Genomic DNA, 16917 nt, shown 5'->3' with positions numbered 1-16917 from the left:
CTTATCACTGTCAACATATATCCCAACTTTAATTTCAAAGCTGTATTTGGTGTGAATCTAATCACTTCTGATTCAGTGTGGAATTCAATTTTTTTTACTGCTGCTTCTGTGGGTGTGGCTTGGAAGGCGTGGCACTGCAAAATCTCCATTCCCACCCCACTCCAGGGGAAGGATACTGCCCAATCTCCATTCCCATCCCACTCCAGGGGAAGGATACTGCCCAATCTCCATTCCCACCCCACTCCAGGGGAAGGATACTGCACAATCTCCATTCCCACCCCACTCCAGGGGAAGGATACTGCACAATCTCCATTCCCACCCCACTCCAGGGGAAGGATACTGCCCAATCTCCATTCCCATCCCACTCCAGGGGAAGGATACTGCACAATCTCCATTCCCACCCCACTCCAGGGGAAGGATACTGCACAATCTCCATTCCCATCCCACTCCAGGGGAAGGATACTGCAAAGTCCCCTGTCCCATCCCACTCCAGGGGAAGGATACTGCCCAATCTCTATTCCCACCCCACTCCAGGAGAAGGATACTGCAAAGTCCCCATTCCCACCCCACTCCAGGGGAAGGATACTGCCCAATCTCCATTCCCATCCCACTCCAGGGGAAGGATACTGCCCAATCTCCATTCCCACCCCACTCCAGGGGGAGGATACTGCCCAATCTCCATTCCCACCCCACTCCAGGGGAAGGATACTGCCCAATCTCCATTCCCATCCCACTCCAGGGAAAGGATACTGCAAAATCCCCATTCCCACCCCACTCCAGGGGAAGGATACTGCCCAATCTCCATTCCCACCCCATTTCAGGGGAAGGATACTGCAAAGTCCCCTTTCCTAACCCACTCCAGGGGAAGGATACTGCACAATCTCCATTCCCACCCCACTCCAAGGGAAGGATACTGCAAAATCCCCATTCCCACCCCACTCCAGGGGAAGGATACTACCCAATCTCCATTCCCACCCCACTCCAGGGGAAGGATACTGCCCAATCTCCATTCCCACCCCACTCCAGGGGAAGGATACTGCAAAATCCCCATTCCCACCCCACTCCAGGGGAAGGATACTGCAAAATCCCCATTCCACCCCACACCAGGGGAAGGATACTGCACAATCTCCATTCCCACCCCACTCCAAGGGAAGGATACTGCAAAATCCCCATTCCCACCCCGCTCCAGGGGAAGGATACTGCCCAATCTCCATTCCCACCCCACTCCAGGGGAAGGATACTGCAAAATCCCCATTCCCACCCCACTCCAGGGGAAGGATACTGCAAAATCTCCATTCCCTCCCCTCTCCAGGGGAAGGATACTGCCCAATCTCCATTCCCACCCCACTCCAGGGGAAGGATACTGCCCAATCTCCATTCCCACCCCACTCCAGGGGAAGGATACTGCAAAGTCCCCTCTCCCACCCCACTCCAGGGGAAGGATACTGCCCAACCTCCATTCCCACCCCACTCCAGGGGAAGGATACTGCAAAGTCCCCATTCCCACCCCACTCCAGGGGAAGGATACTGCACAATCTCCATTCCCACCCCACTCCAGGGGAAGGATACTGCAAAATCCCCATTCCCACCCCACTCCAGGGGAAGGATACTGCAAAGTCCCCATTCCCACCCCACTCCAGGGGAAGGATACTGCCCAATCTCCATTCCCACCCCACTCCAGGGGAAGGATACCGCACAATCTTCATTCCCATCCCACTCCAGGGAAAGGATAGTGCAAAATCCCCATTCCCACCCCACTCCAGGGGAAGGATACTGCCCAATCTCCATTCCCACCCCACTCCAGGGGAAGGATACGGCAAAGTCCCCTTTCCTACCCCACTCCAGTGGAAGGATATTGCGCAATCTCCATTCCCACCCCACTCCAGGGGAAGGATACTGCAAAATCCCCTCTCCCATCCCACTCCAGGGGAAGGATACTGCCCAATCTCCATTCCCATTCCACTCCAGGGAAAGGATACTGCAAAATCCCCATTCCCACCCCACTCCAGGGGAAGGATACTGCCCAATCTCCATTCCCACCCCACTCCAGGGGAAGGATACTGCCCAATCTCCATTCCCACCCCACTCCAGGGGAAGGATACTGCAAAGTCCCCTTTCCCACCCCACTCCAGGGGAAGGATACTGCCCAATCTCCATTCCCACCCCACTCCAGGGGAAGGATACTGCAAAGTCCCCTTTCCCACCCCACTCCAGGGGAAGGATACTGCCCAATCTCCATTCCCACCCCACTCCAGGGGAAGGATACTGCAAAGTCCCCTTTCCCACCCCACTCCAGGGGAAGGATACTGCCCAATCTCCATTCCCACCCCACTCCAGGGGAAGGATACTGCAAAGTCCCCTGTCCCACCCCACTCCAGGGGAAGGATACTGCACAATCTCCATTCCAATTCCACTCTAGGGGAAGGATACTGCACAATCTCCATTCCCATCCCACTCCAGGGGAAGAATACTGCAAAGTCCCCTTTCCCACCCCACTCCAGGGGAAGGATGCTGCCCAATCTCCATTCCCACCCCACTCCAGGGGAAGGATACTGCAAAGTCCCCTGTCCCACCCCACTCCAGGGGAAGGATACTGCACAATCTCCATTCCCATCCCACTCCAGGGGAAGGATACTGCAAAGTCCCCTGTCCCATCCCACTCCAGGGGAAGGATACCGCACAATCTCCATTCCCACCCCTCTCCAGAGGAAGGATACTGCCCAATCTCCATTCCCATCCCACTCCAGGGGAAGGATACTGCAAAGTTCCCTTTCCCACCCCACTCCAGGGGAAGGATACTGCCCAATCTCCATTCCCACCCCACTCCAGGGGGAGGATACTGCCCAATCTCCATTCCCACCCCACTCCAGGGGAAGGATACTGCCCAATCTCCATTCCCACCCCATTTCAGGGGAAGGATACTGCAAAGTCCCCTTTCCTAACCCACTCCAGGGGAAGGATACTGCACAATCTCCATTCCCACCCCACTCCAAGGGAAGGATACTGCAAAATCCCCTTTCCCACCTCACTCCAGGGGAAGGATACTGCACAATCTCCATTCCCACCCCACTCCAGGGGAAGGATACTGCAAAGTCCCCTGTCCCACCCCACTCCAGGGGAAGGATACTGCACAATCTCCATTCCAATCCCACTCCAGGGGAAGGATACTGCACAATCTCCATTCCCATCCCACTCCAGGGGAAGGATACTGCACAATCTCCATTCCCATCCCACTCCAGGGGAAGGATACTGCAAAGTCCCCTGTCCCATCCCACTCCAGGGGAAGGATACCGCACAATCTCCATTCCCACCCCTCTCCAGAGGAAGGATACTGCCCAATCTCCATTCCCACCCCACTCCAGGGGAAGGATACTGCAAAGTCCCCATTCCCACCCCACTCCAGGGGAAGGATACTGCCCAATCTCCATTCCCACCCCACTCCAGGGGAAGGATACTGCCCAATCTCCATTCCCACCCCACTCCAGGGGGAGGATACTGCCCAATCTCCATTCCCACCCCACTCCAGGGGAAGGATACTGCCCAATCTCCATTCCCACCCCATTTCAGGGGAAGGATACTGCAAAGTCCCCTTTCCTAACCCACTCCAGGGGAAGGATACTGCACAATCTCCATTCCCACCCCACTCCAAGGGAAGGATACTGCAAAATCCCCATTCCCACCCCACTCCAGGGGAAGGATACTACCCAATCTCCATTCCCACCCCACTCCAGGAGAAGGATACTGCCCAATCTCCATTCCCACCCCACTCCAGGGGAAGGATACTGCAAAATCCCCATTCCCACCCCACTCCAGGGGAAGGATACTGCAAAATCCCCATTCCCACCCCACTCCAGGGGAAGGATACTGCACAATCTCCATTCCCACCCCACTCCAAGGGAAGGATACTGCAAAATCCCCATTCCCATCCCACTCCAGGGGAAGGATACTGCCCAATCTCCATTCCCACACCACTTCAGGGGAAGGATACTGCACAATCTCCATTCCCACCCCACTCCAGGGGAAGGATACTGCAAAATCCCCATTCCCACCCCACTCCAGGGGAAGGATACTGCAAAGTCCCCTCTCCCACCCCACTCCAGGGGAAGGATACTGCCCAATCTCCATTCCCACCCCACTCCAGGGGAAGGATACTGCCCAATCTCCATTCCCACCCCACTCCAGGGGAAGGATACTGCAAAGTCCCCTCTCCCACCCCACTCCAGGGGAAGGATACTGCCCAATCTCCATTCCCACCCCACTCCAGGGGAAGGATACTGCAAAGTCCCCTTTCCCACCCCACTCCAGGGGAAGGATACTGCACAATCTCCATTCCCACCCCACTCCAGGGCTAGTATACTGCAAAGTCCCACCCCACTTCAGGGAAAGGATACTGCCCAATCTCCATTCCCACCCCACTCCAGGGGAAGGATACTGCAAAGTCCCCTTTCCCACCCCACTCCAGGGGAAGGATACTGCAAAGTCCCCATTCCCACCCCACTCCAGGGGAAGGATACTGCAAAGTCCCCTTTCCCTCCCCACTCCAGGGGAAGGATATTGCGCAATCTCCATTCCCACCCCACTCCAGGGGAAGGATACTGCAAAGTCCCCTCTCCCACCCCACTCCAGGGGAAAGATACTGCCCAATCTCCATTCCCACCCCACTCCAGGGGAAGGATACTGCAAAGTCCCCTCTCCCACCCCACTCCAGGGGAAGGATACTGCAAAGTCCCACCCCACTTCAGGGAAAGGATACTGCCCAATCTCCATTCCCACCCCACTCCAGGGGAAGGATACTGCAAAGTCCCCATTCCCACCCCACTCCAGGGGAAGGATACTGCAAAGTCCCCTTTCCCACCCCACTCCAGGGGAAGGATACTGCAAAGTCCCCTGTCCCTCCCCACTCCAGGGAAAGGATACTGCCCAATCTCCATTCCCACCCCACTCCAGGGGAAGGATACTGCAAAGTCCCCTTTCCCACCCCACTCCAGGGGAAGGATACTGCAAAGTCCCCTTTCCCACCCCGTTCCAGGGGAAAGATACCCTGTTCTGATTCCTATCAGACCAGAATGATGCGTTTCTTTCTGAATATGAAATAGTTAAATAAAAGCATCTGCCTCTCCTTCTCTCTCCATGACTTTCAAAGAAGTACACAGAGGCAGCACAGATGGTTAAATTTAGACTTGCCATCAAGTTAAGTGAAATGTCTCATTTATACAGATACACCGCTAGTGACTTTGTGCAAGATCATGCAGACTTCCTTTTATCTTCTTACTTTCAGATCCATGATTGATTCAGACATGTATCCCAGATTCCAAGATTTAATTCCTACCCGTGCTAGGAAAGATAGGCAGCTGACAAAGAAAGTCACAAGGTCAGAATATAAGTGCATGTGCTTAAAGATGCCCTAAAATTCCTAGTCCACTCAGAAATGAGATTTCTCACCCCACCTGCCCTCTCTATTGCAAATCTCTATGGCGGAGAATAATATACAGATACAAAACCAACATCATAACTAGCAACATTCAAGAACCAACGCCAGAAGATTTCAGATATCTGCAAGGTGTCAAAGTCGCTCTTCTTCAGCTATGGCACATCAGACGGAGATGCTGGCCTGAAATTGCTGAACATATTGAAAGTCAGAAGGCCACAAAACTAGTTCAGCCCTCCAAAATACAGAGAGTGCTCAACTTACAAGCATACTTGAGCCCAAGATTTCCGTTGCTAAGCAAGACAGTTGTTACATGAGTTTTGCCTCATTTTACGAGCTTTCTTGCTACACTTGGTAAGTGAATTACTGCAGTTGTAATACAGTGGTGAAATGTAAATTTTAGTACTACCGTTTCTGTGGGCGTGGCTTGGGGGGTAATGTGATTGGGTGGGCATGGCCAACTTTTTTTTTTTACTTTTAAAAGCATTTTTTTCTACAACCTCTTCGGCGAAGAGATTGTAAAAATGCTTTTAAAAGGCTCTGATGATCCCAGCTGAGTTGCCTGATCATCAGAGGCTTTTGTTTTCTTTTAAAAGCTTTTTTTTTTGCCTTTAAAAGACAAAAAAGCCTCTGATGATCAGGCAACTCAGCTGGGATCGTCAGAGCCTTTCAAAAGCATTTTTTTTACCACCACTTCGGCCGAAGAGGTTGTGGGGAAAAATGCTTCTAAAAGGCTCTTGTAATTCTTTAGCCGGGATGCTCTTCTACAAACTTTTGGGGGAATTGATGGGTAATAAACACTTTTGCCACAGAAGGGGGTGGGGGAGGAGAAAAATATGCACAGGGCAATCTGATCATCCCTCAGAAATTTGAATTCCAATTTCTCAAAAATGGCAATGGTGACCTGGGAATTCTAGGAAATTAAATCCTCCCAGGGAAGACTGGCATTAGCTACAGCCCCAAATACATACATATAAATAATTCTCCATTTACCACCACAACTGTGACCAGAATTTTCATTGCTAAGAAAGTTGGTTGTTAAATGAGTTTAGCCCAATTCTATGGCCTTTTTTGCCACAATTGTAAAGCACATCATGGCAGCTGTTAAGTGAATCACTTGGCCAATAAAGGAATAAAAAGAATATTCTAGTCTAGTCTAGTCTAGTCTAGTCTAGTCTAGTCTATCCCTATATCTATTTCTATCCCTACCCCTATCCATTATGCTGTGCTATGCTATGCTATGCTATGCTATGCTATGCTATGCTATGCTATGCTATGCTATGCTATGCTATCCTATCCTATCCTATCCTATCCTATCCTATTCTCTTCAGAGGTAGGTTTCACATAATTTTACCACTGGCTTGCCGTGCACCGAAAATGTGAGTGCATGGGGCTTGCACCCATGCACGCGGCTTAGAAAATGTAGCTAAATAGGACGGCAAAGCACCAGGGTGGGTGGGTGTTAGCGCCACGGTGGGTAGGTGGCCACCCGCAAGTCGCCACTGCTGGTTCGCCTGAACCGGTCAAACTGACTGAATACCACCACTGATCCTATCCTATCCCATTCTTATTCTGCCAATCCAGGCTCCCTTTTGAGTTTACTTGTCAGAAGCCAGTTTGGAAGATTGAAAATGTTGATCACATGACGGTTGAATATTGCAACCACGGAAAATTCATGCTGATTGCCAAGCATTGAATTTTGATCATGTGACCATGGGGATACTTGCTATGGTCACAAGTGAGAGGACCGGTTGTAAGTCACTTTTTTCAGGGCTGTTGTAACTTTGAACGGTTACTGAACGACCGGTCGGAAGTCAAGGATTACTCATCCATCCAGTTTCATGTTTGAAACTGCCCATACAGGTCCATAATTCCCATTCAGAGTAGATCAACTACTCGACTGAAATAAGTGCCAAGAATTATTTCAATGTATTTCCCAGCATTCCCATGTACTGGGTCATTGACTTCAGTGGAACAGAAGAATCCATTAGCACAAATTGCTCAGAAAAGAGGCTCCAATGGACTGTCTCCCATCCAGCTTTGATCTTCTTCCAGTCTCTCAAAGGCCTGGAAAGGCATCCCTTAAAAAAGAGGAAACCCATTTCTGTGAAGTCAACACCTATTCATTGAGGAAGAATGATTTTGATTTAAAAAGAAATGCAATCTACATGACTGTAAACATGGAAATCCCAAGACTTCTCCACAGAGGCTGACTTTGGATGGACAAATTTGAGGTGGTTTTCTTCTTATATTTTCTCTACAGTTTTTTCTTCAGAGAAAAATCCTCTGCAAAACAGAAGAGAATATGAGGGGAGGAACAAGATAGCATTTGAAATGGGACTCTGAATGGGGAAGTTTGTAAAAGTCTTAAGAATCAGATTAATAGAATAAGGGCAAAGCAGAATTTAAGCTGTGCTAAAGCTACTAGAAGAGAGATGTTATTGTGGCTGCAATATCCCAAGATGCTGTCACATTTTCTTTTACTGCTCTTTCTTTCACCAAGTGACAGGTCTGAGTAAGGAGTTCTTAAATATATATATATAGCTTCTATATATATTTTAACCTCCTTTTTTCCAACAAGACAGCACTACTTCTTGACTCAATATTTCTTGACATTACTTTGCACTTAGCAGGGGCTAACCTGCCCAATGCTTTCTTCATCACATTTTATGCAAAAGTAAGGCCCTGCTGTAGATGATGACATCATTTGGCTCTCAGACCAAATTTTTGAGTACCTCAAAAATTCTTAGAAGAAGCACAGATAAGGGGTGTGTGTAAGAGCACAAACATGCCTACCGTTCCTGTCCTATTGTTTTCCTTCGTTATATCCAATTAATATAGTTATTACATACTCATATATATGCTTATGTGTTGTATAGTTGTTTCATGCTAATGCTTATATATACTGTGTGATAAAAATAAATAAATAAAAAATATGACTTACAACCCACAATTTTTATTGTAAATCATGGTAGCCATAAAACAGATCATCACATGATTCTACGACCTATTTTGCAGCTGCTTTTAAGTGAATGCAGCAATTGTAAAGCAAACACCATGGCTGTTAAGCAAATGCCCCAGTTGTTAAGCAAACCCATTGTTGGCTATGGGCTGTTTTTGCCAGACACCGGAAGTAAACACCGGTTTTCAGAAAAAAATGTGAATTGCAGTCACATGAATATGGGATGCTGCAAACTGCTGTAAACATAGGTCCATTCTGTACACCCAAAATGCAACCACAGGTAGAGGCCTGGACATCAGAACTTTGCCATCTGGCTTGAAAGTCTCTATTTCACGATCCATCGTAACTTTAACTGGTCATAAATTGAGGTCTGCTGTAGATCTGGACTGCAAAAATCCAGATTTTCACTAGATAGCATCTCACAAATACATTCCTCTTTATAGTTTTACAGCACTGAGCTGGTAGCCTTATAGCAGGGGTCTTCAACCTTGGCAGCTTTAAGACTTGTGGACTTCGACTCCCAGAATTCCTCAGCCAGCCACACTGCCTTAGGGATTCTGGGAGTTGAAGTCCACAAGTCTTAAAGCTGCCAAGGTTGGAGACCCCTGCCTTATAGAATCCATTCAATCATAACTACTGAATTTTGGTCTCATTTTCTGCCATTCTGAGGTTGTCTCACCATCATTATTAAAACTAAACTCATTTTTCCCCAAAAGAGAAATATCGAAAACCCTCCTAGCCCCACTTACATGTGCAACCTTGCACTATTAACACTACTCCACCCACTGTAGTCTTCATTCCTCCCAAAAGATTAGGTGTGCCCCCCACTCACCAGCCTACAAATGTTGCTTGATCTTGATCTTAATTTCTTCTGAATTACACCCAACATTTTCCCCACCCATTTTTCATCTGATAACTAACCAGATAGAAAGCAAGATACAAGTTTTAAATCTGTACAATATGGAGGCTTGTTTACTACGGAACTTTGAGTTCCACCAAACAAATTACTGATACTTTCCTGTAACTTTCAAAATTTGCCTTTGCAATTGTCTTCAATCCATTCACAACTTAGTTAAGACCAAGGTTTTCTGTCCCATCAGATTTAAAACTATCACAAGCATTACTGTTCTTGGAGAGGTTGATTCAGCCTCTTTTATAGTTACTGAAATTTTCCATTGAAATGCTTCCTGTCAAACATTGAGAAATTTAGAGAAATAAATTTAGAGAAATGCAGATATGAGAAAGAAAGAAAATAGAATTCTAAAAAATGTAAGGACAGATTAGAATGCATCTCCCTTTTTCCAGATTTCCCCGCTTGATTTAAGTCTGAGATAGTTTCCATCTCACCAACACCTATTATACCTCCCCCCATAATATCCATTCTATCCATCAGTTCCAGCTGTGAAACTGTAGTATATTTGAATAATTGTTTAAAATAATTATCTCATTAAAAAAAAAACTCTCACCTTTAATTTGATTCAAAAGTCATAATGGACGTTCCTCTTTCACATCATATTTCCACGCTGCCTCTGTTCTTGATACTGTCCAATGGCCAAAGCAAATTAGAAGGTTGGACTGTATACAGTTTCAAACAGTGCCTCCAAATCGCTTTGCTTTCTTACAGAATGAAATTTCTTATCCCTTCAGCCCACTCCATAGGATAAGTCGGTCCTAGGGTCATTCTCCGGGCCAAAGAAAAACAAATGGACACAAATCCAACACTGAAAGTGGAAACATTCAGAAATCAGCAAGGAGTGTTTCCATTCTCCAAGGTTATCCAGTTGCAAGAAATGAAAGCTACCATTCTTTAACAAAGAACTTAAAAAGACATGCTAAACTAACATTGAAGAACCAAAATTTGTATGATTCAATTCACTTAGAGCCCAGCCAACTCACATACTAGGCCACACCTGTCCTTAAGGTGAGAAAACATGATCTTACTGATAGTATTTTGGAAAAAGATTGGGGAAAAGTTTGTGAGATAAAAATTTTACTCTACTAATCCCACTGATTTCTTTAGTGTTAGCTAGCATCCAAAAATATATTGTGTACAATTTTTGATGAAATTGGGGGTTTATGGTAGGTTTTTTTGTTTTTCTGAATCAAAACGTGCAGCAACTAAGTCTCAAGAGTGTCCTATTTTGCAGAGCTCACCTTTTTAAATTATTCCTGGCTTTAGTTTAACAGAACCAATTCTGGCCACTGAATCCAAAGGAAGACATTATCTGAACATTGATTTGATGACCAATGAAGCTTGTAACTCACTGGGACTTGATTTTTTCCCTCTCAATATGCTACCTTATCTTTCTTTTCCAGCAATAAGTTTTGGAGAATGAAGTAACAGCATCTTTCCTTGACAATAGGAACCAAACTTCCACACAAACATGAGTGTAGAACAGGGGTCCCCAAACTTGGCAGCTTTAAGACTTGTGGACTTCAAATCCCAGAATCCAGCTATGCTGACTGGAGAATTCTGGGAATTGAAGTCCACAAGTCTTAAAGCTGCCAAGTTTGGAGATCTCTGGTATAGAAGTTTGGATCACAGACATCCTCCTTGTATATATAGCATTATGAACATGTGAAGGGAGAAGTACAAATATGGGATACCAACACTGTCTTTTTTCATCCTCACATTTCCCATGGCATAATGCAGAGCCCTCAGCTTAGTGCCTTCCAGATATCAACATCACCTACAACTCTCAGACAGGCTAGGGAAGTTTAGGGTTACCAGAGAAAAGGAGGAAATGCCTTCCTTTTTGTCCTCATATCCCAGGTCTGACAAGCATAGCATTAAAATCAAATATTGTACAGCTTTTTTATTATTATTACTTTGGACTTTTTAATAACATTCATTTAAGCTTTCATATATTATAACCTTGTATATTGTCTGCTTCTTTCTTTCCCTCAACTGTGAACAGGGTTGGCAGTCTAGACTTACATAATTTAATTTATATCCTAATTTCAGCTATCAGCTTCATTCCATCCCCTTCAAATTTAGGATCACTGTTGTCTGTAGATCACATGACTTTTCTAAAATGTCAATTATATATTATTGGTAGCATATATTCTTGAAAACAAAGACATATTGGAAAAATATTGTAATTGAAAAACCCATCTTAAGGCTGATGGAAAAAGTAATTTCATATACACGAAAGAAAGTCACCTGGGTGACTTTGTGCCAGTCCCTCTCAACCCAACCCACTTTACAGAATTTGTGGGGGAAATGGGAGAAGCAGCTTGTGTGTTTTGGCTGCCTTATTATATAAATGTGGGATATGAAAAAACTAACTCTTGGGAAATTAGTACAACTTTTGAACATTTTTTAATGAATAGCAAGTTACTTTAGACATATTTTATTTAAGACATGTGTTAACATGTAATATCAGGTTAGATTCTTTTCCCCTCCCGTCCAAATAACGACTCTCTTCCAGAACCTCGTTGAAGGAAAAGTATTTATATGTAGCAACTAGGGCCCAACTTCTGGCGGAAGGCTTACCGCTTTCCTTCGGTTTCAATGCTTTCAAGCGCAATTCCCCATCTTGGTTGTGGGAACCTCGATTGCAACCCGCTCCAACTTTAACCGTGCCATCAAAAGAGATAGGGCAGTTTCACGCCTATCGCCATTTTGGATCGGAAACGAGGTTGCGGGAGCCAATGGAGAGCAGCAGCGGCTGCGGCTGCGGCTGTAGCCGCATTTTCTCGCAGGTATTTGTTGGCAAAAGTGTGTGGTGTCGTAGCGTTCTTTAGGCATGCAGTTTCATATTTGTCTTTCCGTTGCATCAATGATAAGACCTTCCTGATGCTTTAACTCTAATTCCCATGATTCTCAGCCAGTTACTGAAGTCGTAGTCCAGCCACAGATGAGGGAGCACTGGTTGATTATTTATTTATTTATTTATTTATTTATTTATTTGATTTGATTTTTATACCGCCCTTCTCCCGAAGGACTCAGGGCGGTGTACAGGCAAGGTTCTGGGAACCTTGCAAAGATGTTGCCGTTTGTATTCGGTTTATAACCAGCCTGGTTCTCAAAGCAACTCCTCGGGACGTGAGGTCGATTAAGCAATTGCAAAGAGATCTTTGCAGACTCTTGTGACACTTAAAAAAAACAAAAAACACCAATGCATTTATTACCATGCAAGTCCTCTTCATCAGAGGCGTGACATCTTGAGACGAGACAGAGGTGTATATTAAACACCTTGGTCTGTGGTGGGAATAGGAAATAAAATGGAGTACATGCCGACTGTGATAATTGACAGTAGTCATTCACAAAAATAAAAGTTATCTTGAGCATTAGAGCATTTTTGCCACCTGAGAGATTAGTGCTATCTAACTTTTAATTCATATCCAAATCCCCCAGGCTCCCTCGGATACACCATGCAACTGTGATGCACACTCTGGGGCAGAGATAAAGGTGTCTGCCAGATCCTCTGCGCCTAAAAGGAAGAAGAAAAAGCTGCAGGATGGCTTTGGTATCTCCTCTGATCTTTTTGCACAGATATGCAAGATATAATAAGCAGATATGCAAGATATAATAAGCAGGAACAATGTTTCTCAAGCTTGGCAACTTGAAGATATGGGGACTTCAACTCCCAGAATTGGCTGGGGAACTTTGGGGGTTGAGGTCCACACATCTTCAAGTTGCCAGGGTTGTGAAACATTGGGCAGGAGGCTTTACCAGTGAAGCTATTATCCCTGAGTTACCTTGGCTGTCTGAGAGCCATACATTCTGTTTTTTCCCCATCCTCATTGATTTTATTTTTCATTTAAAATATTTATGGTCTAGCTAGGAGGTCTTGTGGCACTTCGCAGCTCATGCAAAATGGGAAATTAAAATCAATTATAACTTACTTTAAACACACAGAATAATATCCACAGTACTAATGATTAAAACACACAAAGGAGTAAAAGGTGCTGTTAGGTCCTGGATGCTTAAGTCTCAAAAACAGAGTGAAAAGCCAAATCTGTGCCTGGCACTGAAAGGCCGGCCATGGCAGTGCCAGCCTAGCATCTAGGGAAAGAGGATTCCCAAACTAGGGTGCCACAGCAAATGAAGGTTCCCTCCCATGTGCCCACATATTTCTTCTAACATGGGACATTGAGCAGTCCTTTCTATGCAAATCTTCAGATTTGGTCATTGTGAGAATCTCAGGCATTCTTACTATTCCCACCCTTACAGGTAGTCCTTGACTTACAACAATTCATTTAGTGACCGTTTGAAATTACAATGGCACTGAAAAAAGTGACTTATGACCATATTTCATATTTATAACCATTGCAACATCTCCATGATCACCTGATCAAAATTCAACTGCTTGGTAACTGGTTCATATTTATGACCGTTGCTGTGTCCTGGGGTCATGTGATCATCTTTTGTGAACTTCTGACAAGTCAATAGGGAAGCCAGATTCACTTAACAACCATGTTACTAACTTAACAACTGAAGTGATTCATTTAACAACTATGGTGAGAAAGAACGTAAAATGGGGCAAAATTCAAATGTTTCACTTAACAACAGAAATTTTGGGCTCAATTGTGGTTGTACGTTGAGAATTACCTATAACTTGTACATGATACTCCTACCTCTTCTCTTCACAACAATCCTATGAGGTGGGTTTATTTATTTACTTGTATTCCACTTTTATTATTTTTTTAAATAATTCGAGGTGGCAAACATTTTCAGTACATTTTCTTCCTCTTATTTTTCCCACAACAACCATGAAGGGTGGACTGGGCAGAGAGAGACTGACCGGCCGAAAGTCACTCAGATATCTTTTGTGGTTAAGACAGAACCAAACTCACAATCTCTTGCTTTCTAACGTTAATTACTAGGCCAAACTGGTTCTCAGAGTTGGCTTGAGAGGGAATGATAGGCCCAAAGTCGCTAAGCCAACTTTGATGCCTAAGGAAGGACTAGAACGCATGGCCCTCAGTTTCTAGTTCAACCATGTATGTATACATGTGTCAGGTATTAAGGTCCTGAACATCATTATTATAACAAAAGGCCAGCCAGAAGTGTCTAGGCAACTGCTGTAATTTTCATAGAACTAATGTGAGGTAGTGACTAAACAATATCAAGCATCACATATTCTGTATAGTCAGCTGATTCCAAGCTATCTCCATGATCAGAGAATGAATTACGGTCCCTGAGCTACCCTGACCTTGTTTATGTATCATATTAAGTCTAACCATCGTGTATTGAATAAACCACAATTGGCTGGGTAAAAGCATAATGCTAAATCTCCAACAAATGCACTATTGTGTAATTCACAAAGCCAAATATAAGGGACAGATCATAGGACAAGTAAGATGATATTTATAGGCTGTTCATTTGACAGATATAGATTCAACTTTCAGCCATTCACTTAGCAACCATTCAAAGTTACAAGGGCACTGAAAAAAGGTGATTTATAGCCAGTCCTCACACTGATGATCATTGCATCATCCCCGTGGTCACATGATCAAAATTCGGGCACTTGGCAACTGGCATGTGTTTACAACAGTTGCAGTGTCCCAGGGTCACATGATTGTCGTTTGTGACTTTCCCAGCTGGCTTCTGACAAGCAAAGCCAATGGGGGAAGCCAGATTCACTTAACTGCTGTGAATCACATAAGAACTATGGCAAAAAGATCATAAAATTGGGGACAACTCACTTAACCTCTGCTTTGCTTAGCAATGGAAATTCTGATCCCAGTTGTGGTCATGACTCGACCACTTATATCTGTGATGGCAAACCTATGGCACGTGTGCCACAGGTGGCACGCGGAGCCATTGCCCTAGCTCAGCTCCAGTATACATGCGCACACCAGCCAGCTGATTTTCGGCTGGCCCAGCCCATGCTGCCCCTCCTCCCTCAGGAGTCTCAGTGCGGCCCGTTTTGGATGCCAGGTAAGAACAGGGCTCACGCGGATGTCTGAGAGGGCGTTTTCGGCCTCTGGAGGGCCTCTAGAGAGCAGGGGAGCCCATTTTCGCCCTCCCCATGCTCCAGGAAAGCCTCTGGAGCATGGGAAGGGTGAAAAATGGGCCTATCCGAAGTCTGGAAATGGGCCGTTTGGGACCTGCTAGCCCCAAAACGGGGGACGGGGGTGGGGAAGGTCGTGTGCACATGCGTGAGGGAGCGCGCGGGGCAGGGGGTTACGTGTGCATACATGGGGGGGCAAAAGGGGGCATTGAATTATGGGTGTGGGCACACACACATGCAACCCCCCCCCATGCTCCCCAAACTTTTGGCATGTGACGGCAAAAAGGTTAGCCATCTCTGACTTATATGTTCAGGAGTGCACAAACTGGAGCACCTGTTCCTTCTATTATCTTCTCCTAGAGTGATAGAGATTAAAGAATTACTGAGTTAGCATGATTGGATCCATCTGTCAAAAAAAATTAAGATGGCAGCAGCAACCATATAATCAAAAAGAGGTAACACTTTGATTGCTTAGTTGTGGCTCCATCTTGATCAGGGATGGGCATCTATGGCTCTTTACAACCTATGGACTTCAACTCCCAGAATTCCTGAGCCAGGCTGGCTCAGGAATTCTGGGAGTTGAAGTCCATAGGTCATAAAGGGGCCATAGTTGCCCACCCTGACCTTGATTTTTGTTGATCTGCCAGAAATAAGAGAAAAGGAAAGCAATTGGATTCCAGTTGTATCCAAAGAAGAAAAATTAGGCTGGTCCGAAAAACTTTCTGGAGCTCTCATCCTTCATCTCTATTTCAGCCCCTGCCCCCCATCACAATACTCTGCCAGTCTAGTGGACTTCAATGTTTTAAAATCAGCCAGCAGAGCCATCAAGTGGGAGACTATGAGAACTGAAGCCCAAGGCTTCTGAAGATGCAGATTGGGAAAGGTAGCTCTGTTCTTTCCCGTCACTCCCTTAAGCTTTGAGCAAGGACTTTGCGCATCTCAAAATTTCATTTCTCTGCACATCTGCCAAACCAGCTGCTGAAGATTGGTTATCAGCCAATAAATAATATTTGTCACTCCCACTGCAGAATGCAGCAAAATTACCTGCTCTGGGAAAGACAACTGATTTTTTTTTTTTTTTTTTTTTTTTTTTTTTATTGAAAGAGTTTTAAAAAAAACAAAAACATTTTCCCCCTTTTTTCCCCCTCCCTCCCAAAAAAAAAAAAAAAACAAAACATCCCCCTCCCTCCCCCACCCCCGGCTTCCCGGGTCAATCACAAGGTAAAGTCCAATCCAAATAACCACATCCAAAGCTTTTCGTCTCCCAACCCCCTCCCCATTACATAAAATAACTTTCTAATTATTCAAAGGCAATCTGATATTTCTTAATCTGATATCTGTTTTGTAGATAATCAATCCATTTTTCCATTCAATTAAATATCTTTCCTGCGTATTGTCTTTTAAAACGCTGAGATTTTAGCCATCTCAGCCAAGTTAATAACTTTCAATATCCATTCTTCTATTGTAGGTATCTCTTCTTCTTCCAGTATTGTCCAATCAACAGTCTTGCTGCTGTTATTAAGTTCAAAATCAGTTTAGTCTCAATCCCTGTACAATCCATTATA

This window comes from Ahaetulla prasina, chromosome 4 (assembly GCF_028640845.1).
Source record: "Ahaetulla prasina isolate Xishuangbanna chromosome 4, ASM2864084v1, whole genome shotgun sequence".
In the NCBI taxonomy this organism is placed as follows: domain Eukaryota; kingdom Metazoa; phylum Chordata; class Lepidosauria; order Squamata; family Colubridae; genus Ahaetulla; species Ahaetulla prasina.
The sequence above is the reverse complement of the archived record's forward strand: the minus strand, read 5'-3'. Positions refer to the sequence as shown.